This window comes from Fukomys damarensis, unplaced genomic scaffold (assembly GCF_012274545.1).
Source record: "Fukomys damarensis isolate Sample0158 unplaced genomic scaffold, DMR_v1.0_HiC HiC_scaffold_39, whole genome shotgun sequence".
Classification (NCBI taxonomy): Eukaryota; Metazoa; Chordata; class Mammalia; order Rodentia; family Bathyergidae; genus Fukomys; species Fukomys damarensis.
Window position 1 is genome coordinate 7,159,973 of NW_022900951.1, and position 26,674 is coordinate 7,186,646.

General features: G+C 42.5%; 1 protein-coding gene across 6 annotated transcripts in view; it reads right to left on the minus strand.

Annotated features, from left to right (window-relative positions):
• Window positions 1-26,674, minus strand: part of Mid1 (midline 1) — a 354,023-nt gene that overhangs the window by 149,016 nt on the left and 178,333 nt on the right. For 2 of the 6 annotated variants that reach the window (XM_010613989.2, XM_010613986.2), the window contains exon 1: window positions 5,539-5,823. The exons of 3 other annotated variants lie outside the window; for them this stretch is intronic. The gene's annotated coding sequence lies outside the window, so the exon portion shown is untranslated. Of the gene's footprint in view, window positions 1-5,538; window positions 5,825-26,674 lie in introns of those variants that run through there. One more of the 6 variants, XM_033760273.1, reaches the window with a different exon arrangement.

A 26,674-nucleotide genomic window follows, 5' to 3' on the forward strand; every position in this document is an offset into this window, starting at 1 on the left:
CCCCCCCCCCCAAATAAAATTAAATAAATGTAAGTGTTGAAGTTAAGCATGGAGCATGCCCATAATCCCAGCTGAGGCAGGATGATCAAAATTGAGCCCAGCCTGGGTAATAATGACTTAGCAAGACCCTGACTCAAAAGAAAACAATAATAAAGTGTTAGGGATGTGTCTCAGTGTGAAAACCCTTAGTTCGGCCCCCCAGTACCACACAAAAAAGTAGATGTTAACAAACAACCATTTGCCCATGTAATAACCTACTAGTACAATATACTGTACATCAGATTGAAAGCTCTTTGAAGGCAGGGACCGTATCAAAATCTTGCCTGGAGCTCTAAAGTCACCTGCCATGTAACTTGATTATATGCACTAGTGGATACATTAATTCTGTAAGTGCTTAGTAACTATCGAATGATATTAAAATGAAAACAAGAAACAAAAGACAAGGCAGACAGCAATAGTCTCAAAGTTTGACAGAGACTGAAAGTCAGTCTCAAGGCTCACCCCTTCTGCTAAACCCACAAAGGTCACTGTGCCCAGAAGGTGAACTGCTGAAATAACACCTGCCTGTACCTCCCTATGTCTTAAAAGCAGTATTTGCCCCTACCCCTGTGCTAAGCTCTGTTTTCTATAACATTCTGCTTGCTTCCCCACCCTGGCTAAAGAACAAGATAAAAAAGAAAACAAACTTAGAGTCCAGGCTCTGACTCTGGAAGGCAACTTTCCCTTAGCCAGCTGGCAAATAAGCCTACCTTTGCTTTCAATTCTCTGAGTGCTGCTCTCTTCCTTGGTCTGCCTGCCCTCCAAGCGCCATAACAATGTTAAGAGCTGAAGGAGAGCCTGGCCATTGTACTCAACAAAAACAGTGGGCTGAATAGAAACCCTTCAACATCCATTTGTAGCAGAAACAGCCAGCACCTCTTCCCATCATTGCCCTGTTTACTCAGAACCTCTTTCTTAAAGCACGAAAACAAACAGGTGTTTTTGAGGGGGATAACTGGTTTTCTAGTTTTTTTAGGAAAGTTGCACAGAGAAATTTTTGTATGTGTGCCTCAATTTCTGGCGCTCCATAACACCCCCTTCTGGTAGCCATGAAGTATTCTAATTTATCAATGAATATTTTTCTCTGGAGCAGAAAGAAAATCTTGTGAATCCCAATGGATCCATAATATTCATTTAAAGACATTTCTAGAACATGTCAGTTCATGAAACTATGCAAATCACCTTTGAGAAGAAAACCCCTGAGATGAGTTTGGTGTAAAATAACAGGGCCAGAATCTTCCTGATAAACTGCCCCATACCTAACTGGAAAGTAGATTCCTGTTTGGCCTGGCTTTATTGCCCTTGCTTTAATCACAGTGTATTGGATATTCTCTTCCTTGAATAAGATCGTTTTCATAGTAGCCGTGGTCAGAAGATGAAAGAATTGGTAACTAATTGTTCTAAATCAGCAGAGTAATTCTCTGTGGCTCTGCCTGGGGCTCCGCGGCCTAATCTTCCATCATAGAAACTTCAAGCCTGACCCCTGCAGGTGGATAACTGAAATGCACACCTCCAACCAAATCCTGTTTTTTCTTTTAAAGTTTCTGAAATCAGCAACACTCACATGAAGTACAACAGAAATAGTGATGATGTTGACATCCTAAGTTGCTTTTGGACAGTAGCAACCACTCGATTAGAAAAAAAAAAGAATTTAAATTACATCTGCAAAACACTCTGATGTGGTTGGCCATCAATTCTTTTTGCCTATCAAGAAAAATCCAAATGATTTGGATGAACTGGGATCTTCAAATCATGTGGGTTAAAAAATTTTCCCGATTTCACCCCATCTTTTTCTAATCAAACACGTTACTCTTTGTCCAGTGACCAACCCTCCCCACCACTACCACCAAAGCACAGCCCGGGTTGCCATAGCTACCTTGGATGTCTATTTACCACACAAGGGATCAAAGCCAGAGACATCCACATACATACTTAGCCTTAGAACTTGCTGGAATGTCTGTGGATAACATGCAACCACCAATTAACGGATCTGCTTGCAGCCTATGTGGTCCAAAAAAAGCCAGACAAACTATGAACACGACTCACAGAGGACAATAAGGAAAAGCTAATTCAAGAAATTATTTCAAAACAGCCAAAAGGGTCATTAAATTGACAGCAAGCCCTACAATTATAACATTTCCTAAAAGAGAAATAGCAGGAAAGAAATTAAAACTTTAGCATATGTTGAAGACATTGAGCTCTCTAAACCATGTGCAAAAACTTAAAACATCTGTTGAAAGGGAACATTTCTTAGATGCATATTTAAAATTCCGGTTACAGTATCTTCCTATTAGATGTCATAAAAGCTGCCTGATCGCAGTGTTGGGACAAATAAGAACAGAAATGCCTTTTTTAAACTTTAAAGACTTGATTTTCAAATGAAAGAAACCACACAACATACTTGGGACACTACATGCTGGTTACAGAATGATAAGTAAAAGGATGTTGAAGGAGAGGTTCTATTTTCATCCTCAAAATGCCTTTGAGATCCTGTGCCTGCACAGGTAGTCTTTCTGGGTGGGTGAGTATGCATTCCCAGACTTGCCCCAAACTTGCTGTGTCTCTTTATACTTAACCTTTCTTTGCCTTCGTCTCACCATTTGTTCAATTAGGATCAAATTGCCCTTCATTCTCTTCTGGGGTTGTGGCAGAGAATAAATAGATCATGTTTGTAAAGGACTTTCTAATCCTCGGAGGAAAGATTAATACGAAGACTTTCATTATGAAGCCAGATGTCCTTGGGCAGTTTAATTCCAATCTAAAGAATGCAAAATGGGCTAATCAAACCGAGTCCCAGCTTCCTTGTAAGGACAGCATCCTAGCCTTGTAAGAATTTAGCAGCTACACGACTCATTTCAGATGATCAGTGACATAGCACACACTTTGTTCTCTTATTGAAGTCCTTGCTAAAGTTATCAGGGTAGTAAAAGCATGAACTACGTCTAGTAGGCAATGTTGTCTAGATAATCTGACTTTTTTCCAGTTTAAGGGTGAACTATTTGTTCTCCTGTGCGGGGACAATGAGTAGCTTACCATTTGGGGAGGATATCTGCAGTTGTGGGAATGCTACAGGCAAACCTGTTGTTTTTGGCCGGGCTTGTAGAACAGGTGGCCATGCCTTTCCTTCTGCCTGGGAACACAACAAATTCCTTCTCAAAGAGGGTTCAGCAAGGTTTCCCACTTATGATCAGAGTGCAGAGAAAAGTTGGCACACATTTGAAAATTGCTTCCTGATAAAAGGCAAATCAGGTTTACACTGCTGGGGAGCCTAACTCAGGGTGGCCCTCCAAACCCTCAAAAAATTCTGTCCTATGCTGTTCCTTCTCTGTCAGCCTGGCAGAGACTTAAACCCTTCTAATTCTGGCCACCTAGAATTTCTGGCTAGTCTGTGGCAGGGGTCTCTCGTGGGCCACCACAATGCTACTAAGCATTTGTGCAGCCCTAGGGATGGATCGTTCATCAGCAAAAAGATTGAGTTTCATTGCTGAGCTGATGACACAGGGTCGGTGTGATAGTTAACCCCGCAAATTCAGCTGGGGATGTGGGCTGAGATGACAAATGGGCTAGTGGGTGTGGCTCACCCTCCCTGGGTGCAGCAGTTTTGCCTTGAGAGAAACTAAAATAAAGCTGAGATTAACCCATGCAGTGATGCCACCATCCCACACCCCCCCACACTGCATTCTTGAGCTGGACTCTCCAGGTTTCCTGGATGAACAATAATCCTCGCCCTCTCTTTCACTTCCTCCTCCTCTTTCATCCTCTTTTCAAGTCCGCAGCAGACCAAAGAAAAAAAATGTTAGATACAGAAAGATGTAAGATAAAAAGTTGTCCATTCATCAAATAACTAAGGAGTTACTACATGTGTACTTGTGCCCTTAAAACTTCAGTACTGGGCTGCTTTCCAGCTTCACACGAATGCTACTACAGCTCAGGGGAGCATGCGTCGGGCACTGGGCACAGGGAGTGCCACCACCCTAGAGGAACTGTGTGGGAACAGGGATTCTGGAAATTGAGCTCAGACACCATCAGGGACAGGAGAGGACAGGTGGCTCACACAAGATCAAATGACTTCTTTGTTCCAGTCAAGGACCTCTGTCAAAAATATTTCTGCGTTCCTCCTCCTTTCGAATCCTTTGCAGTTAGCCTTCTCTCTTCTCTTCCCCATCCCTTCTGACAGTGAGACTTTAGAACAGTGAAGCTGGATGAAGAGTTTGGACAACATAAAGAGAAACCCACCTCTGCTCCCCCTCCACACACACCCCTGTCCCCAGCGAGGCAAAGGCAATTCACTGAAAAGCACAGGGCCCTAGTGTGTACGTATACTCTTCTGTCCTCACTGAGTTTGCCAAGCATGCTTGCTTAGGGCACTAGTGAGGGACTGGCAGGCTAAGGCGCTTTCTGGGTGAACACTTGGTGGGGACTGAACTTTACCTTCAAAGCTGCAGGGAAAGGAGACGAAATTCTAAACTCCTTGCCCTAGGCAGGAATTGGAAGGTTCGCTTTCCCTAAAGTTATCACACCCAAAGGGCAAGCACCCAGCCCATTTCCAAGACAAGGTGGGGAGCTATTCTGGTGACAGTACAGATGCTAACTTTCCCACCGAGACGTACACAGTAGTTAAAAGTATTATTACTCCTCAGTGTTTCTGCCCTTCCAGCCTCCTGCTATGTTTTACCAGGGTCATCTTCCCCTTCTATGAGTACTGATCTTGATATTTAAATATTGACAAAAGATTCTTCCCATAACTTTGAGGTGTAAATTGCACTTTCTTCTTGGCTTCCTAACCCAAGCCTTCTCTTTCTTAATGGCAAAGCCTATAAACCTCTGCTTGGGCTGATAAGGAATTTTATCATCACGCCCAGGGCGACAGAAGAAGCTGCTGGTTTACAATTCTTTTCAAAGGCTCATTTAAGTAATCCCCAAGCCCTATCTATCTCCGCTCCGCTCCTTACTTTGAAGGCTTCTTCTGAGGTCGCAAAGCAACACAGTTTCCCAACTGCTGGGACAGAAAAAACAAAAACAAAAAATCAACCCATCCGTAGTTTTCTGCTAGGGTCCTGCCCTCGATTCGGGGTGGTTCCATCTTCTCAGCCAGACACACACTAAGTGTTCAGAATGGGAGGCCCAAGTGAGCACAGCGGCCCTTTGCCCCAAAGCGTAGGGTGCAAGCTAAAAGCTGGACACCGAGCCTGCACAAAGTACTCCCTGCTGCTGCAAACTGCGTTCGATTCACATATTCTACAAACCGCTTTCAGCCCCTTACGAGGACTGCCTGCCATCTCCAGCCACCGTGAGGTAAAAGTGGGGACGGTGGCGAGCACCGGGGTGGGGGGGCGGTAATCAGCTTCTTGGGTCGCCTTAGGGAAACGCAGCTAGGACTTCCCGCCTCAAGAACGCACACCTCGAACTCCGCCCGACCTCGGGAGTAACAGGTCGCCGGTCGCCGGGGTCCAGCGCCGCGCTCCCCAGTCCTCGGCGCCAGTGCCGACCGCCACTTACCTGCCTCATGTTTAGAATCCCATGACCCATCCGGCAGGGAGCGAGCTTCATGGGAGCACACGCTGCAGTCTTCCCGGGGAGACAGCAAAGCCAACAGGAGCCCAAGACAAAAGCAACGGAGCGAAATCCACCGGCAGCGAAGAGCACGCTTTCGCCCTCTTTTTCTTTGATCTGTCGCTACACGCACTCGGCCCAAGACAATGTCAAGTTTCTCAACCAATTTGTCCCCAGCCTATGAAAAGTCGGGCGCAGGGAAGCGAGGGCTGCCTGGCTCTTATTTCAAATCAGTTCTCAGGGACATCGTAGGCGGCGGGCTGGGGCGGTGGCGAAGCCTCTCCAATCAGGAGCCGGGGGTGGTCCTGGGAGCCGGGGAGCCTGCTTCCGGGACTGGGGGCGCATTCGGGAGCCCCGGGACTGCAAGCAGCTGGAGACAGTGCCCCGAGCTCCCCGAGTTAAGGATGAGCTCTGCGTCTGCTCCAAGCTTAACTAGCTGCGGGCCTTAAATCCTCTCCCTTTAAGAGCTCCGGAGAAGCAGGAAAACATTTAGAAAGTGCGGAATGATTTCTGCCAGAAAGGTTCAACGCTCAGGACCCCAGGGTATTTTTTAAAGGGTATCTTGCACTGGATACCTACAAATTGCTACGTGGAACGCTTTAACTGAAATAAGCAATCAAGGAAGGCGGGAGCACCCGCCTCAGAGCCACATAAACCATACGAAAAACAAATCTTATAACCCTTATGAAAAACAAATCTTAATAGGGTTATGCCCAGGAATATTTGGAAATGCAACAATTAGGCCTAATTTCAGATTTTTAAAAAATGTATTCTCATTTGAAAGATAAAAACTGGCCAGGTTTGGGGATGCACGCCTGTAATCCCAGCCCTCAGGAGGGAGAGGCTGAGGCAGGTCAACTGCTGGGAATTCCAGGCCAGCCTGAACTGCCTCACACACACCCGCGCACACACACAGACACACACGACTGATGTTTTATTAAGAAAACATTTAAAATAAGCGCATCTGCTTGTCACTACGGCTCACTATACCTACGGGACTGAGCCCCTGAGTTTCACGGGACTTGATCTGTAAGACGAGCAGGAGAACTCGCCTGCTTCTCAGCAACTTCAACCCAGGCTCCCAAAGAATGTCCAAAGTGGGCAAGGTGATCGAAAGCTACTTCGTGTAGAACCAGTAACATATTTTTTCCCAACCAACTGACCACGATTCTGTGAGGATGATCCAATAGATGTTTTTAAATTTGGGGTACTAGGGGGGAAAAACAACTTAGCAAAGAATGACTCTGTAGCTTTGGAATATCACCTGTCGGTGTGAGTTCAACGTGTGAGCTTGGCCCTATTCTTCAAAAATTTGGCAGCTTAAATTGGTGGTAGTGGTGCACTCCTGTACTCTAGGAGGCGGAGACAGGAGCATCCCAAATTCAAGCCCAGCTTGGGCAATTTAGTGAGGCCCTATCTCAAAAAGTAAAAAGGGCTGGGAATGTGGCCCAATGTGAAAGCGCTGAGTGCAATTCTCGGTACTGCAGAAAAAGAAAGAAAGGGAGAGTGAGAGAGAAGAAAATTTGGCTGCCTAATGTATGTACCCAGAGGTCCTTGACCCCAGGCCAGCCCCCAACCTGAGCAGCCTCGGGACACATCATGTGACACAGGTTAACCATGGCCCACTTCCGGTCCTTACTGCAGAGGCTTTCATGTGACCTAAACCAGGGTCTCTGAACCTCGGCCTTGCCGGCCCGGGGGGCACCTGGGTACCCTGTCCCGTGTTCCTCAGGGCCCACTACTCTGCTCTCCACCCTGAGCTGCCAGCAGCACGCCCATGGCCATGATCAGTAATGGCTTCAGACATTACCAAATGTCCCCGAGTAGCAAAATCATGCTTTCAAAGAATAATCTCCAAAGTTCAATGTGCAAGGAAATTTCTGGGAAAACTGTTGACTTCTCAGGCCCCTGCTCAAAGAAAATTGGATTGGGTAGGTTTGCAGAGGCCTCTAGGAATCAGCATTTTATCCCACTACCAAAGGACTCTTAATTCACTGCGAGAACGACTTGCGGGGCATGGTGGCACATACCCGTAATCTCAACACTCGGGAGGCTGGGGCAGGAGGATCACCAGGAGTTCGAGGTCAGCCTGGCTATGTGGGAGACCCTGCCTCAAAAAAGGATGGGGATGGAAGACTGTATTTTCCTGTCCCAGATGTGCCCAAGCACAGGACACAGGAAGCACGCCAGGGCTGCTGCCGCTGAATACCGCTGGACCTAGATCCTTCCACACATCGATTTACCCAACGGAAGGGTCTCACGATCACGGCTGTCATCCCCTTGAACATAAATATGAGCTGTGATTTCCTCTCTCAAGCCCTGTGCCCTTGAAAAGATTTTGCCACTTTTCTTCTCCTTGACCCACTGGCCCACCATCCTACAGTCTCTAATATCGGTATCCTTTCCTGGTTTCCCCCCAGGTCCCAAGAAAGATTCATTTCATGCTTCCTTCTGTGCTCATAAAGCCATTTATAGATACCCAGTGATGTGAGGGTAAATGTTTAATGCTTGGCTCTCACAAATAAATAAATGCCAAGAGTTGTAGTAGCCTTTGCCACTTTCCATGGTAAAAATATGACCCGTTTTCTTGCAGTGAGGAAAACAGCTGAACTTGGAGGAGGAAACAAGCTGTCCCCATTTGTGCTGTTTCATTTCCGCACTGGGCTATAGTCACATATGCTTGGGTGTCTCCTTAAACTATAAAAGTCTCAAGGCAAGAATGACTTTGTAGCCGCTGGGGGTGGTAAAGCACTTGGGAGGCTGAGGCAGGAGGATTGCCTCAAGTTTAAGTCCACCCTGGGCTACATAGTGAGCTCAAGGACATCCTGAACTATTCTACTACAAAGCAAGACCTTGTCTCAAAAAAGCAACCACAACAGATTGGTGTTGTCTTTATCTTTGGTATACCCACTGCTTTCACTGTCCCTGCCATGTACAGACATTTGTGGAATGGAACTAAAGGGTAATGCGCAGCCTCTCCCAAGACATGGAAGGCCACTCAGATTTCTGCCACTGCTACATTGAGGGAGAAGAAATTCTTGGAAAATAAAACTCTGAAAGGTATCTTGTTACCATACTTCAGTACCCGTCCTACACGTTACAACAATAAGCATAGTGCCTTCTTCCATTTCAGCACTGCCATGTTTGTGGTTTATCCAGGTCAAAGTGAAAGAAGTTGACTCTAACACCTTACCTCAGCTTCACTCATGTATTTGTGAGCGATGTGCTGTCGTGGCTTTATGTGAAGGCCTTCACATACCTTCCCATCTACATACTTTCAAACCTCAGCTATCGAGGAACTATGCATGATAACCTCTGCTAAGTACACGCCAAGGTGTTCCCACAAGTAAGAAGTGCAGCGATGAAACCAGGCAGGGTGCCCCACCCCTGTAATCCCAGCATTCCAGAGGCTGAGGCAGGAGGGTCACACGTTTGAGTCCCACCTTGGACCATTTAGCAAGCCCTTGTCTCAAAAAGTAAAAAAGGGCTGGAGATATAGCTAAGTATGAAGGCCCTGAGTTTAATCCCCATTATTGCAAAAAAAAAAAAAAAAGTACAACCATCAGTGGTGCTTATCTTCTTCATTTCTCATTCTGCACTAGGGCAGGAGCACTAAAGGTGGGCCCTTAACCAACGCCTCTTTATGAGTGCCACCTGTGAGCTGGGCTTCATAGCAAGCACTTTCCAACTGTGTACCGTTTAATCCCGCCGAAAGTCCCACCGACAGATGATCACCACTGGCGGGCATGATCACTGAATACATAGCGCAAGGGCTTATCTTTCTCAGTGGCCGGCTGGGGTGCCAAACTCAAATGTATCAGATTCAGTCTCTGCTGTGCCTGTTATAGTCTGACTGTCTGTGTCAGTCCCCCTTTCCTGTTTATGCCCTGAAATCCTAACTTGCAAGGTGTTGATGAGGTCATGGGTACTCTGCCCTCATGAATGAGATTAATGCTCTCACCAAAGAGGGACCCTGTTTGCCCTTTGTGTCACACGATGGCACAGCAATAGGCACGCTTTTGTTGCTGTTGTTTGGTTGGTTGGTTGCTTGGTTTTTTGCGTCAGGGTCTTGCTCTGCAGTTCAGGCTGGCCTCAAACTCACAGCGATCCTCCTGCCTCAGCCTTGGTGCTGGGATTACAGGCCTGCACCATCAAGCCTGGCTCAATAGGCATCACTTATGAAGCAGAGAAAACAAGCACTTACCAGGCATCAAGTCTCCTGGCACCTTGGTCTTGGGCTGCCCTGCCTCTGCAAGTGTGAGCGATACATTTCTCTTGCTTTTAGATTATGAAATTATATATATATGCACATCTATTTAAATTTCAAATGAAATAAGTGACTCTTTCTTAGGGCTGGGCATTAACTGAGGATTCTCCCTACTTATTGGAACCAGTGTGAGCAAGCAAAGCAACTTTCTTTCCTATTCTGTGAGTCATTCTTGCTAATGTGAGCCAAGGAATGCTGTGCATCTGGACAGCTCTCCCCTTCAAACGCTGTATATATATGCACATCTATTTAAATTTCAAATGAAATAAGTGACTCTTTCTTAGGGCTGGGCATTAACTGAGGATTCTCCCTACTTATTGGAACCAGTGTGAGCAAGCAAAGCAACTTTCTTTCCTATTCTGTGAGTCATTCTTGCTAATGTGAGCCAAGGAATGCTGTGCATCTGGACAGCTCTCCCCTTCAAACGCTGTGAGGTGATGATCCGCCATTGCTTTGAGAAGGTTTGGTTGTAAATAGAGATCAGTAGCCACCTGCCATGGGTTCCTGGTGGGGTGGCTAAGGACAGGGCCTACATGGATGTGGGTGGGGCCAGCACCCTGGGAGGACAAGTAGCCGTACCTGTGCCATCCCTCACAGTGCCCCATGAGGTCCACGCTGATGGAACACGCAAGTGTGTACGTGAATAACGGCTGGATAGTGGCCGCTTCCAGACTGCACTGTGATAGATCGGGACACTTTGCCCAAAGTCACTGAAAACCAAGCTGATACGGACTTTGTTGCCACTAGAGAATGTGCCCTTGTACAAGGGCATGAGTTTGGAGGTCTATGAAAAAAATATTTCTTTTTCCCCCCAGAAGATCCAGAAATGTTTATGAGAACAGAAGAAAATTTGAGGAACAGTATGTTTAAAGTGATTAATGAAGGTAATTTAAATTGACAAGAACACAAGTCCCTGCTTGGAAAAAGAAAACCCTACCTATAATTTTTTTTTTTGAGACTGGATTCCACTATGTAATTTAGGCTGGTTTTGAACTCACTATTTAGCTCAGGCTGGCCTAGAACTCATGGTGATCCTCCTGCCTCAGCCTTACCAGTGCTGGGATTACAGAAGAGAAGAAATCTATGACTACAGAAATAAAATAAATGCATGGCACACACCTGTAATCCCAGCACTTGGGAAGCTGAGGCAGGAGGATCGCCACGAGTGGGAAGTCAGTTTTGGCTACATAGTGAGTTCAAGGCCAGCCTGAAATACATAGTGAGATGCTGTTTCAAAAAACAACAACAGCACAAGAAATAAAACAAATGCAGATGCTTAGGGAAACAGTTTAGAAGACCACTTTCTAAGGTGAGACTTGCAGGCAGGACAGAAGTGACTCACTGGTCACTGGTCAGCATTTCCATAAATCAAGCTTGATGCTTCCTTGCTTGAAATTTTCAAAATTAAAACAAATGTTTTGTTTTCAATTTCAGTTTTCAGTTAATTTCATAATTCTGTGTATTCAGAGGTGAAATGTCTAGATTTGGTTGGCTGATTCCTAATTCTTCTGCTCTTAGAAGTTCAGTAAGTGATTTATCCATAAATACAGCAAGGGATTTTGTGTGCATATGCTAGTGGGGACTGAATCCAGGGCCTTTGTATTGAGCTACATCCGCAGCCCTTCTTAGTTTTTATTTTGAGGCAGAGTCTTGCTAAAGAGCCTAAGCTGGGCTTGAACTGGTGATCCTCCTGCATCAGCCTCCCAGAGTGCTGGAATTACAGGTGTGCACTACCACGTTCAGTTTGCTTTTGTTTTTGAGACAGGTCTCACTATCCTGCCCAGGTTGGCCATAAACCCCTGGCTCAAGCAATCCTCTTGCCTCCATCTCTTTTTTTGGGGGGGGGTGCTGGGGATTGAACTCGGGCCCTTGGGCTTGCAAGGCAGGTGGTGAAACCACTGAGCTAAATCCCCAGCTAGCCTCCATCTCTTGAGCTCAGGTTCCACAGGACTGTAGTGCTATACCCAGCTTCATGGGCTTTCACAATATTTAAAAGTTTTTTGCTAGGACACATTTGTAGTACATAATGATTGCATTCTTTGTAGGGAGTTGGTCCATGTACATGACGTATCTTAACTCTCTTTTTGTGTCTTCTCACTCTCAAAGTTTCTCTCCACTCACAAATGGAATTGCTACTTTACTTCAACACAATATCCTACTTCCCAAGAATAATTCTGCAATTTTTGCATCATTTATGTTTGCTGTAATTTTATATCAGAATTATAAAAGAAAAATTATCGAAATTAATTATTGCTTACTTGCCTTATGATCTCCTCCCCTTCCTAGATTGTCAGGTTACTGAGGCTTATACCAATCAGAACTCTCCAGCAGAACAGACCCAGTAGGCTGTATAATACACATAGAAACTGTTTTCACCTTGTGTGATTGTGGGACCTTGCGATTCTACATCCACAAGCAGATCAGCAGGAGCTGACGCTGTAGTCTTCAGGCAGAATTTCTTCTTCCTCTGGGAAATCTTCATTTCATTGTTAAGGGCTTCGAGTGATTAGATGAGGCCCACCTGCCTCACCAAAAATAATATCGTTCACTTAAAAGCAATGGTTGTAGATGCCAACTACATATACAAAATACCGTCATGGCAAGGTTAGCATTTGATTGTATAATTGAGCCTAACCAAGTAGAAAAGTCAAGCCGTCACAAGGCCTGCCTCCAAGCATTGCTATGTCTCTTAGAACAACGAGCACAGAGTAAGCGGTCAATTATTAAGAAATGTTTTACTGAACTGTTGTAACTAACAAGAATAATTTGAAACCTCAGCCAGGCACTGTGGCACAACCTGTGATATCAACACTCAGGAGGCTGAAGAAGAAGCATGGAAAGTTCGAGGCCCGCCTGGGCTGCATGTCAAGATCTTGTCTCAAAAACCCAAACTAATTAAATTTTTCAAAAAATCTCCATTATTAGCCAAAAGCTATTTTTTCTAAACAATTAAATTTAGCTAATAGATTCATTGTACACTTTCCAGCTACACTTTCCATCTCCTTAGAAGGTAAGAGCCATAACATTGAGATTAGAATTTTTTCTTGTTTTGTATTATTTTTTCAGTACTGCAGATTGAACCTAGGGTCTCACTCATGCTAGACAAGCACTCTACCAGTGGGCTGCATCCCCAGAGGGACTGAATCATTTCCAGCTAACAGTTCTATACCATACCGTACTTTCAATCAAATGTCAGGAGAGAACACAATTCTTTCCATATAGCGAAATTCAAACATTTTGTAGTCTACATGTTCTTTCTTTGGAGACCATTCAAAGGTGTGATTTAGCTAAATAAAGGAACAAAGCCAGGGAAAGATAAGCCACTGACACAGAATATAGAGGAGCCAATACAAAGAGAAGTCAGCAAAGCCCAGGATAATGGTACGTCACTTTAGAAAGACCCCAGAATACATTTTAGCAGGAGAGTGGAGGACTCCTGAAGGCAGATCTCCAGAGAAAGAAAGGTGATACTGACAGATTACATTTCAGGTAAACATGATTTAAGCAAAATAGCAAAAGAAAAGAATGCACAAAAACAGAAACATTGTCATAGACTTCTCCTTAAATTGACAATAAACTCTAATATAGATATTGCAGGAGACTATTGGTAGTCAGTTCAGTATCCAACTTCCCCTTACTCCTTTACAACAGAACCTCAATTTATTTGGGGTAGAAATGTGCCCAGCTGAAGAACATTTCCCAATCTCTCTTGCAGGTGTGGGTCATCAGGTAAAACTACTGTGGCCTATGAAATTTTAATAGAAGCTGCTACACAGAGGTCTTGGAAAAGTTCTTTAATTATGGAACCACACGTAGTTTGGCCCTTGTCCTCCCTAGACCTCCCCACCCACTAGGAGTATGATTGCAACATCTGAGTGACTGGGACTACTCCTATAACTGTGGGGAAGGCAAACCACATAGTAAAGATAGATATCAGAAACACTCGAAATAGCCTGGATTCCTGATGACATCTTGGAGCCTCTCGATGAATCCTGAACTTCATGTTCTATGAGGAAAAATAAATTGCTAATCTGTTTGAGCCAATGTTTTGGTATTTGTGTTACTAAGTGAAACAATTCCTGACACCATTATAGGAGAATGCGTGGGATGAGGAAAAAGGATATTTTTTTTTTTTTGAGTGCTGGGGATCTAACCCAGGCAGGGATAAATTCTTTTTGATCATATATAGAATGTTAAAGATAATGTTTAAAATTCATAAGCCACGAAAAAATAGTACAAGCGTATTATGAGGAATATGGAAGCACATACCAAAGGAAATATTTACCAGTTGAAAATGATTGCCCCTAGGGTGGAGTGGGATGGGATGCAGGGATTGCTGTTTTTCATCATGTGTCTTTAATGCATTTGTACTTTGAACATGCGTTACTTTGATAAAAATTAAAATTAGTGAAAAATAAACAAAAAGGCACTCACTGGCTATTAAGCCAATCACTTGTCCTTAAATTTGCTTCCTGTGAACTAGCAGTATTTCAGGATTATGCGGCCCATGGTTGACCTAAGAGTTCAGATAGAGCTTTAGAGAAATTACATGCCTGATGGCCCATTCTGAACCCCAAGTGTAATGTCACCACATCGTGCACATATGAGCCGACTGGCATTTCCTGTTTTCCCAACCACAGCTTTAATTTGCTCAAGGTTTATGACTGATTTGCCATCTGTAGCCAGAAATGCATTTATTAGCCCTGATTCAAACTGCTTCAGACATTCTTTTAGATCTCTGGGAATGATGATTCTATGACCCAGATGCCTTAATAATTCATTAGAGTAATCAAAAACCCCTTTTTCATCTTATTCCTAATTGGCATCATTCTTGTTTTAAATCTTTTCTTTCCCCCTACAGGTTTAAGTGTATCCAGGAATAGCTGGTTACTGCTCTTCATTTAATATCCATTCTACTTCTTATAGTCACTCTTTTATCTCACATTCCTTATATGCAAAAAGGATCAGTCCCTCAAACTTTTAATATTTTAATGCCCAAAGCTGATTTTTAAATTAGACTTAGAGATTTTTAAAATTATCTTTTGTGAATCAATTCTCAGCTTTTCTATATTAGAAACAAGCAAATAAGGGTAGTTCATTCATTACCATGGGCATAAGGCAAACAGAAATTTTAATCAAAAGAAGTTTTGAGCAGTATTTGCACTCCTTGATTACAGAAATCCAGTGCTTCATCCCCTTTCTTTCCTTTCTTCTTCTTCCTCTCTCTCTTTTTTCTTTTTCTTTCTCCCTTTCCTCTCTTTTCCTCCTTCCTCCTCTTCCTCCCCCTCCTTTTTTCTATCTTTCTCCCTTTTTCTCCCTCTTCTCTCTGTCCTGGGCATTGAGGCCAGAATCTTCACACTGAGCTACATCCCCAGCCTTTTTTTAGTTTGAGACAGGGCCTCACTAAGTCCCTTAATTGCCCAGGTTGGGCTCAAACTTTCCATCCTCCTGCCTCAGCCTCCCAGGGTGCTGGAATTACAGGCATGTGCCACCAAGCCTGGCTTCATCTTTTCAATTGGCATTTCCTAAATGCACAGAAATGTCACCAGGGTGGTAGTATTATTTCTGATTGACAAAAATCCTCTCTCACTTTAAACATAATATCTATACTTGGATTTAAGATGATGGTAAAGATTAAAAAGTACTTATGAATCACTTTTCCTTTGCTAGACACAGACCAAGGGCTGGTTTTTTCATTCTCATTTAATAGCTAAGGAAATAATATCTGCCATTATTTCCTCATAATTAGATAGCTTTTCCACTGCTGGGAACCACTTATGAAAATTTATACATACTGAGACAGGCTTTCCTATACTGTTCTCCTGGTACAAGATAAACATATCAAGTCATTTGAAGGAAAAATTGCAGACATCGAGTATTAGCACCTTAGCTTTCTTCATCTTTATTAAAGTCTTCCAAATGTCTGAAAAACTGCATTCAAATGAGGCTTCATTTTATTCTCATTTGAATGATTAATTTACAAAGGGAAGCACTTTTATTATCTACTTTATTTTGTAAATAGTAATACTACTTGTTATTATTTTAATGTGAGTGGTTTAAATATCATCATACAGTAAATAAAATAATTATATTTTTATTGGTAACATTATCTTATTTGGCCTAAACTGTGTCCACGTGGGAGAAAAGACGATTTTGTTACGGCCATCTTTAAAAATCAACCAATTGGCAGATAGGTGAATTTATCTTTAACTAGGTGCATTAATCTCGCCCAATTAAGGGAATTCAAAACCAGCTGATACGCCACACACTAGGAGGTCTACAAAATTAAAATGTGGATACTTACACTGGAGAGATGCACTCTTTAATACAGTAAAACCCACCAGGAGGTATCTGTGCTGAATTAAAAGGGAGACAATGAAGGGAATCCCATATCTATCATGGACCCGTTATGCACTAAGCCTCTGGAAAGACGCAGCAGGTGTATGGGTGGTATACGGGAAATTGGAGCTGATCTCACAAACTCAACTCCAGAGCCTGCGCTCTTTCCAGCAGTGACACTGCCACTCAAGGGCACCGTGCATTCTTCTTTGGAATGAGGCATCAAATCCCCGCTCACCCATGACTTGCCAGAACATTCTCTCATCTCCTGGGATTTACCACCCAGATTCTGATATGGCTCTGAAACACCATCCCTGACCTCAACCCAACTCCAAAATCTCTCACACTGCACCTTCAAGATAAGCCAGGAGTTTGCCTCCCTTGAAAGCAAACTAAACCACTTTGCCACCTTTTATGTAGTTTATATAGTTCTCCAAATTTGATCTGAACTGTGTTCATCCCATTCACTGGTGAATAGGAAAGAAACAACCCACATGCCTATTAGTAGAATGCCCTTTGTGGAAAATGATGTGTTATTGCGCTGTGCAGCGTAGGAGGTGGATGGTAGGCCTGTTCCTCTAGGACTGTGAATAAGGTTTTCTCTCTCTATTCAAAATGTCTCAATGGCTTTTTCCTAATAGAATACAGTCGTGTGATTCATTTCCACTGTTAAGAACGCAGCCTTGGGGCTCCCCCTCCTTACTCAGAGCTAATCGGTTCATTAAGGGTTTAGCCATTGATTTCACTAGCAACCTATAGATGTCTGTAGATCTCTATGAATGGACGATTATCACTTCCAGGACATCCGAAGATATCAAATGTGGAGACAAGTGTCTCCTGTAAGGAAAGAAGTCTGAGGAACTCTCATGCCTTAACTTCACACAAAGAAAGTTGCGGCAGTATATCCTTCTTGTCCTGGCATGGCCAATCATGTGTTCAGTAAGTGTGTTCTGAGTGCCTACGATGTGCCAGGTGAAGTTCTAGGTGCTGGTGATAGAGATAGGTACAAATAGGCTACATGCTGCCCTCAAGAGCAGACATTCCTTCCAGTGGAGGAGATGGACAAATCCACAGGTAATTATAAAGCAACAAGGGTTTGGATAAGGGAGATAGGAGCACTGGTGGGGCGGGTAAGCTGATTTTTTACAGGGTGACATTTCAACACAGACTCAGAGAGGAAGCAAGATTTATAGTTATGGCAATGGATAGGGACAGAGCGATCCAGGCAGAAGGAAGTGTGATTGCAGTAACTCTGAGGCCAGCACAAAGAGAACAAGGCAGACTCTGTCCTGGCTGAAAGGGACTGAGTAGGGGTAACAGTGGTAAGAGCTAAGGTCTTAGGACTGGTGTGTGTGTGAGTGAGAGTGTGTGTGCGTGTGTGTGTGTGTGTGTGTGTGTGTTGAGGGGGGTAATGTTTCACGTCCTGTAGGGTGGAGGAAATCACAAGAAGAGTCGTGGGTGGGGGATAGAGCAAGACTGGGTGGGTAACACAAAGGCTTTAAAGCTAAAGAGTAACATCAAATTGATTTTTCTGAGCTCAGGTAGCAGGGTGGGAGCAAGGTGGCTAAGGAGGCCCTTGCCACCAACCAAGTAAGAGCCAATGGTTGGTTGGGACAGAGAGTGGCATTACAGGTCAAAGGTGATCTGTGGGGTTTCTGTTGTTGTTTTTCAGTACTGGTGATTGAACCCAGGGCCTTCACACTGAACTATATTCCCACACCTTTTCACTTTGAAATAGGATCTCAGTAAGTCAATAAATTGCCCAGGCTTGGCTTGAACTTGCGATCTTCCATCTCAGCTTTCCAAACTACTAGGATTCCAGGCGTATGTCACCACACCCAGCTCTGGGTGTGTTTTGGTCATAGAGCTGGGGTGAATTTCTGATAGAGTGTGCTATAGTTGAGATCTAGAACGTTCCCCAAAAGTCTCGTGTATTCACAGGCAGGGCTTCTGGAAGGAGATTGGAGCACGGGGCACTGCACTCATCAGTGGATTAACCCACAGATGAATCCATAGCTGAATGTGTTAAGAGATTGTTCTGGCTTGTGTTTAGATGTTTCCCCAAAGCCTCATGCGAGTGATGGGGCTATTTTGGAGGTGGCTGAATCTAGAGTGTGTAATTGATTCATAGTGGGGCCAGGCCCGAGGGCACTAGGATTAGGAGCATAGTGCTACCCACCTTAAGTAGCCTGCATAGGATAAAAGGGGCAGACATATGCTCTTAAAGTCTTGTTGCTTTTGCTGCGTGCACCACGATAAGTCATTGCCCTTCTGCCACCCTGCCTTGGAGTCAGTTGATTATGGACTGAAACCTCTATGAACAAGCCCAATAAACCTTTCCCCCTTTAACTCTGGCCATCAGGTATTTTGTCTCAGCATCGACAGAGAAAAGTAACTAACACAGAGATGAAGCCTGGTCAGAAGGGGCAGGTTGTGACCTGAACTGGTATATTCTCATCCATACCCCACTTTCCTTCCTGGCAACTATGGCTTGAGCAGCTGTCCTCTGCCACGTCATTTCTGCCTTGGAGTCAACCAACCCGTGAACCAAATAAAACTCCTCCCTTAAGTCATGGCTACCAGGTATTTGTCCCAGCAGTGGGAAAGTGACCTATATAGAATGGATGTATCATACCCAAAGAAGAAGCTAGGATGACTTTCAGGGTCTCTGCTGAAAGAGCTGGAAGATGGCATCACCATCTGCCTAAATGAGGACGACTGCAGGAGCAGCAGACGAGAGGAGGGTCACCTCCTTGCTTCAGCTCCTATAGAAGGAGTGTCTAGAGACGTTGTAGGACATCTACAGGAAAAGAAGGGATGGGGCTATGTGGATCAAACCCAAAAGATATACTGCATATGGAAAAAATATTAGCCATAGGTACTTGTTTATTATTCCCAATCACTACATTGTGGCACCGTGGCTAACAGTCTTGATTTTGGAAACAGCCTCAGTCCAAATATCAACTTTGTCACTTAATAGCTGTGTGAACTTACCCCTCTGCATAGTTCTCCTCAACGCTACTGTGAGAATTGAATTAGGTGATGTGTTTAACATTCCCTGAGTGCTTCCTACATGCCAGGCACTGTTGTCAGCATGCATACTCCTCCTTCGCCCTATGAAGAAAGATATTAAGATTGTCCACATTTTCCAGGAGGGAAAACTGAAGCACCAAGAAGCAAAACAACCTGCCAAGGTCACAGAACTAGGATGCCATAGATACTGCTTTGTGCCTTCGAGCTGCCTGGCCCCTGAAAACACGTTCTTAACTACAGCACTAGGAGAACACAGAACATTGATAAGCACTTTAAAGTACGAGCTGATATTATGATCAGGTCACTGATGAACAATAACAACATCCACCAGTCTGTGTGTTTGTGCAGCTCCAGTGGTAATCATCACATGACAAGTCTCCATCTGTGCCTCACTTACTCAAGCTCTGTTTCGGGTACACAGCCTTCCTCGGCTGCACAGATTCCCTGAAGCCTCTGCTGAGAAAATAAGAACAAAGCAATCATCGTTTGAAATTTCCCTTTTCAAAATGTCTGAGGCAAAGGAATCTTTACAGTCAAAAAACCCATTACAAGTGAGCCAATGTTAGCTTTGTTACTGCTACTAATGGCATTTAAGAGTGTAGCATATTTATCTGGGTTCCAGATATGAGACAGGAAATAATTGTTGCATACCCTTGCAAGTAGCTCCGGGCCAAGCCACAGTGCCTGACATAGGCCTGCCATATCTGTTGTCCCTCCCGGTGTTGGTGGTGTCTCTCAGCCCCAAAGTGCTTTCAGAGAGGGTTTCCCTGAGCCTCTGAATTTTAGTTCTGCTAATTAAGGTTGCATTGTCTGGCCTAATGAGTTTTCAGAAGAACTAGTTTTCATTCTATTTAGGGCATGTTTCCAGATGTGTTTTTCTATTTTCATTTTTGTTTTTGTTTTGGTACCTGGGATCGAACACTGGCTCTTGCGCAAGGCAGGCGGTGGTATCACTGAGCTAACACCTCAGCTCCAGATGTGTTTTAAATTAACCAGTGCTAACTAAAGGATGACCTGACCACCAAAGCTTCTGGCAAATACAGTCTGTTATTCAATTTACTACTTTAACCCTCACACAGGTGAGAAAATGCAATTGGGCTGTGTTGTAGTTACATCTCCTCATCTTGTATCTTAGGCAAGTCACTCAAACTGTGTGTGCTACAGTTTCCTTATTTGGACAATAAAAACATTAGTTGCCTTGACTACCCACTGAACTTACCTGGAAAAATTTAAAAGACACTGGTGACCATTTTAATTGATCTGGGCTGGGCCTGGGCCTGAGCCTGGAGATTTTAGAAAACTGTCTCTACAGGATTCTGATGGGCAGCTGAGGTTTAGAATCATAGGCCTATATGTCAAATCGAGGTGGACATCAGGATCTCCTGCAGGGCTTGTTAAAAAAACAGGTGATTGGGGTAAGACCTGAGAGTTTACACATAAGAATTTCTGATTCATATGTCTGGGGTGAGGCCTGCTAATTCCCCTTTCCAACGAGTCACCAGTTGGGGCTGATTCTGCTGGTCTATCTGGACAGTGCTTCTCTGATCAGAGGCTTGAGACTGGTTCTGGAGTCCAAGCCTGCCCATCTTTTGTTTTGGTATAGCCCATCAGAAGAGAATGGTTTTTAACATTTTCAAGTATTTGAGGGAAAGAAACAAAATAAATCAGTTTCATGACATACAAAGAGTGAGTAGAATTCAAATTCCAGTGTCTATAAATAAAGTTTTATTGAAACATGGTCACACTCATTCAGCTAATCATTAAACCAAGCGTGGAGACTTAGAAAGCACAGAGTGTGTGCTTATGAAACTGGCCCTGACTGACACTGGCTAATATAAGCACCAAGCCTGATGTCTTTACCTCTGAAAGCGTGCCACATGAATTATTTTGTGCTAGGGGAAATTGAGAATCTATGGCCACAGGAAGAATTCTCTCTGCCTTCCTCTTATCTTCCTAAAAGCAAAGCATAAATTTCCCTGTGAGAAAGGTACCCCTTGTACCAGGGAGAGACAAGTGATTTATTGAAGATGACCAGTTCACATAAACAGACTTTACTAAAGCAGTTCTTATCTTCCATTAGTTTTTACAGATATTTCTAGTCACTGCCCCACTGTTTAAAACTCTCTCTCTTTCTCCTTTGGTAAAAGGGTTTATAAGGCCCCCCAACTCTAACCATTTCTTTGAGTTTTATTGCTTTTCTATGAGTTATTCTGTACATTAATATTAATAAAAATCCTGTGAATTTCCTCTTGGTAACCTGTTTTTTGTTAGTTTAATTCACAGGCTTCCAGGTACTGGACCAAAGAGCATAGACAAGAAGATTTTCCTATCCAATACTCCGTACTGACAAGAAAGTGAAGATTTGAAATCTGCAAGTCTTGAGTTCTAAAGCCGCCTTTACCTCACCTCAATTTGCTAACAAATATTATAAGAAGCTCCTCTCCTGATTTTCCCCCACAGCTCATGCCTTGTGGTATGACCATAAGAAAGGCTACACCATCAAAGAGAGCCTCTTGGAAAACAGGAAGACTTAAGTCGGATGATCTCACTATAAAAGGACTGCAGCCTGTTCCATAATCCTGTGCCCTGTCTGGCAATGAATACTCAGGAAATGACCATTAATGATTCAAATACAGCAAAAACTGCAGAATACCAACCATGTAAATGAAGGATCATTTTAAGAAAATGGCAGTCATTGTGGACAGAAAGAGGAAGGTTGTTACTTATTCTGAATATCTAAAACCCAAATTTATTCCATTGTATTTTAATAGAAGTCCCATATATGAGAACCTACTGGTAATAAAGAAGGCATTTTACTGGAAATAAGTACATAAGTTGTAAGAAGTTCCTTAAAAGCTTCTTCTCTTCCTGAATCATTCCCCAGTTACATTTAAATCCAAGTAATATCACCCGCGGATAACTAATACGGTTTTATCTCTCTCCGTTTCTTTGGAAAGATGTATGTCCTTTTTCTTTTAACAAAGAGGTTGCTATGGATACATCTTTTTCAAAAAAAATTTGAGCGCTGCTAGTTTAAAGCCTGAGTAATTTAGCAAAGCATACCTGGCCTGAGGGTTGTACTAATTTAAGCGTCTGTCTTTAATGCTAACAATTTCATCTTAATACATTAGCTCTGTGCATTTGGCATGTGACTGTCAAGAACAGTTAGAAATGGCTCGGGAGTTCCTCGTAGAACAGAAAGTAACACAACTCAACTAACTGCAATTGAATCAGTGGACGTTTCACTTTCCTGGAATTTGTCTGTTCACGGCATGGTTAACAATGTGTCATTCAATGCACTGGCTAGGTGATGGGGCCACCTCCCAGGGACATGGTATGATTTTCTGCACCCTGTACCCCCTCTTTGTTCAGACACGTCACCATCATATCCAATAAAACTGACATGATGCCCCTTCTGTGGGTCTATTTTTCTTCTGTGGCTCAGTTTAAATGTGATATTTAGGAAGTTGACTGTCAGGCATGCAAATTGAAAGCAAAATATGCCACAGTAAATCATGACGGTTTAAATAAGGCATTACTCATGGGCAAATGGCTTCTGGTATGCTCCCTGGTAGGGGCAAGTTGAAAGGCATAATCTGCCACGGAGGAGGGGCCTAGCACTTCCATTGGCATTGAATTTCTGGCAAAGCACTCAGTGAAATTTATTCCAACTTCCATAGTATGGCTGCCATTAGTTTACTGGTAACTATTAGTCAACAATTGTCCTACTTTAGCCCCAAGCAGTAAAAGGGAAGGATCTTTACCTTTAGAGTACATATGAGGCAAACTATCAAACATTTCAAATGTTTTTAGGGCTGGTGATTTAGTTCAGCGGTGCTGCTTCCTGCCTCAAAAGCACAAAGTCCAGAGTTCAATCCCCGGTACAAAAAACAAACAAACAAATAAAAAACAGGTAAACAAATGTTTTTAATGTTAGTTCCACTCTGACAACAAACATTTAGGAAATTTCCATGGTACGTTAAGAATTTCTTTTCAAAGTAAAAAAAAAAAAGTCTCTTCATCCTCTTCTTTTGCTATAAATAGAAGTTAATAAAATGAATATTTATCTTCTTGTTCAGTTGACTTTTATGTAATGTATAATCTATAGAAGACGAACAACATTTAAAAAGACAAACACTTAAGTTTGACCTTTTCCAATTAGATACGAACTTTGGCCAGAAAAAAAGAATAAGTCTAGAATTAAAGAATTTCAGTGTTGAAATTCTCCAGGTCATCTGTAGAGTGAGTGATGACTTTGCTGCAAAACTATTAATTAATTTACCACTTGACATGGCTTTAAAACTACTTCTTTTTGTTGTAACTTACTTTCATAAGTATGGAGGTTTAGCAATAGGGCAGCATATGTAACAATAACATAAAAACAGTTGTTTTTGATGGGCTAGTCCTTGTCTACTACAATCAAGCCTCCACTTGAGAAAGCTGCAAACAATTTCACTTAAAGAAACTGGTCTCATTCTTCAATTAACAATTTAAATCAGTGCTTAGTTGGCCCAGATTAAATACGAAGTACATTACAGGCATCAAAATCATTTCTAATCCATCTTACTTAACTACAGTTATTCCTTCATTTAATTTGGGGTTTGCTTTTGTTAGATAAAGAAAAAGACTTAAAGGAGGAAAAGTAAAGATTTAAAAACAGAGAGAATAGCATGAAAGCAGATATAAAATGCTGGTAAAATGTGGAAGAACAGAAACCATGTGGAAATAAGTATTGTGGAATAAAGATTTTTTTAAGTCTTCAGAAGTGTTCTTTGAAAATACAGCAACATGGAGAAAAAAAAGATGAAAAATTAGCCAGTGCCAGTAGGAAAGTACCCCCTCTTTCCACCCTGACTAATTTTCGTTAACGTAAAAGAAATTAAACAAGATTAAGAGTTTAAAAATAGAGAAGAGAGCAAAACAGTAATCTACAGTTTTTTTCTTCTTTCAGCAGTTCCTCTTTAACTATAATTAATCATCTACTCCAAACAGCAGACCACCAGGGAACTGTCTTGAACAAGGAAATTTCGGAGCAATGGAAGAGAAATCAGCCATTACAGGTTTCACCAGAGGGATTTGGATCAGGAGCCAAAAGAGGATAATGGTCTCAGAGCAGCCTCTGGTGGCTGAATGTCAAAAGCTCAAGAAGTCAGAGGCCACCTTTCTGGTGTTCTCCTGACCTCCACTCTGTAGTCTTAAGATTGTGTGCACATGGAAGTCACTATTTAAATGACTTTGAAACAGTAGGCCAGACTTGACTTGTTTGGAACTGAAATGAATTCATCACTCTCGAGGATGAACTATAGATGTGATGCTGACAAATTGGGCCATTCCATCAACAAGTTGAGTTTAAACCCAGTTAAATATAAAATGATCTCCAGCTCTCTAAGTATCTCAAATAAAATGATGGACCAGTGGCAACTGATACCTGAAATTCTCATTTTAATTTTCAAGCTGTCTAAATATTTTCAAGCTCAGAAGGCTGTGTTCAAAGATCTGTCCATTAGAAGCATTTAGGTAGAGTTTTTGGTCACTGCTTTCTCAGCTGGAAAACATCTGTTTAGGACAAAGAACTATAAATCCCAACTGGTGGGTTTTCTATTGAGCCATCGCATCTGAGATGATTCCATGGATTCTTTTACAAATACCTTACTTGCCTGTGTCAAATATCATGTTCAAAAGAGTGCCACTATCTCCCACTCTCTGTTTCTGAGTATATCATATTTACATATCATATAATGTTTTGTTCACAAACAGATATTCTCACCAGTTGTGCTGGCACACAGGTGTAATCCCAGCACTCTGGGAAAATGGGGCAGGAGAATTGTAATTTTGAGCTCACTTTAGGCCATTTAGTGACTTAGTGAGGCCCTAACTCAAAATAAAAAGTTAAAAGGGGTGGGGAACTAGCTCAATGTGAAGGCCATCGGTTCAACTGCGAGTGACACACACACACACACACACACACACACACTCCATATTCTCAAAAAAAGTAAAGGTAAGCTTGTGACGTATCTTTAAATTGATTTCAATAAAAGTCCATTTTACACCTTGGGAGGGGAGGAGGGGGTGAAAGGAGGGCAGGGAAAAGAAGAAAAAAATGAGAACCAAGACCACCTGTCATGTAAAGGTACAAGATCCCAATAATGAATGTAACTGTACTGTATACCTAAAATGTACCAATAAACTCAATAAAAGAAAAAAATATGGAAGTCCATTTTATTTATCTTTAGTCATAGACCTGCAGTCCTGAAGGCTGCCAAAGGTAAGAGAAGTTTGATAAGACCACACCAACCTGACCAAAGACTGACGATCTTTTCTGGTATAGAATGTTGAATTTATAAAAGTCACTTATTGCTCATTCCCAAAGAAGCATCCTAGTTCAATGAAATAGCAACATCAGGATGATCTTGGATCTTATAACTTGAAAAACAGTGAGCAGCTACTCAGAAGTCAAAGGAATCAGTAGCAATGTAGCAACATTAATGCCTTAGTATTAATAAATATGCAATGGTCATTCAGCACATTCCATTAAAAAAAAAACAAAAACAAAAAAACAAAGAAAAGAATAATATCCAGAAAACAGCAAAGTTCTGTTGCTGTTGTGGTACCTGGCACCATTTTTTTTTTTTTTAGCATCTTAATCATCATCTGGAAAGAGAACATTCTAGAGTAATATCATTAAAAATAGCTCTGATAAAGCATGGTCACTACTACGTATCATAAAGCAGGCACAAGATATTTTACATTCACAGAGGTATGATACAGTACTGTCCTACATCAATAATACTAGAATCAGTTTTTGTTTGAAATTTGCTTTGTCTGCAAATAAGATTGCTACCCCTGCTTTTTTCTGGGCTCCTGACACATGGAGAATTGTTTTCCATCCTTTCTCTTTCAGTCTATGGGCTTCTTTTCGCACTAGGTGTGCTTCTTGTATACAGCATATTGTTAGATTTTGCATCTTATTGCATTTTGCCAGTCTATTTCTCTTGATTGGTGAGTTGAAGCCATTGACATTGATGGTTATAACTGATATGTATTGATTTGTCATTGTCATGTCATTGGCCTTTTGTTGACTCTTTTTACTTTTTCACCTTCTTTTAGTTTCTTGCCTTGCCTATTTGATTTGCTCTGTTGGGCCTCATGGTGTTGTTGCCTTCATTGTCTTTTTCTAGGATCTTATTTAGAATTGCTTGTAGTGCTGGTTTGGTATTCATGTAGTTTCTCAGATGTTCTTTGTCGTGGAAGTGTCTTATTTCCCCATCCATTTTGAAAGAGAGTTTTGCAGGATACATCAGTCTAGGTTGGAGGTTGTTATCTTTTAGTACTTGAAATATCTCACATCTATAATTTTGTTCAGATGACTGCAGAACCTGGAAAAGCTGTTGCTGCTATTGATGCATAACATACTGCTATTATTGGTCTTTTTATATAAATACA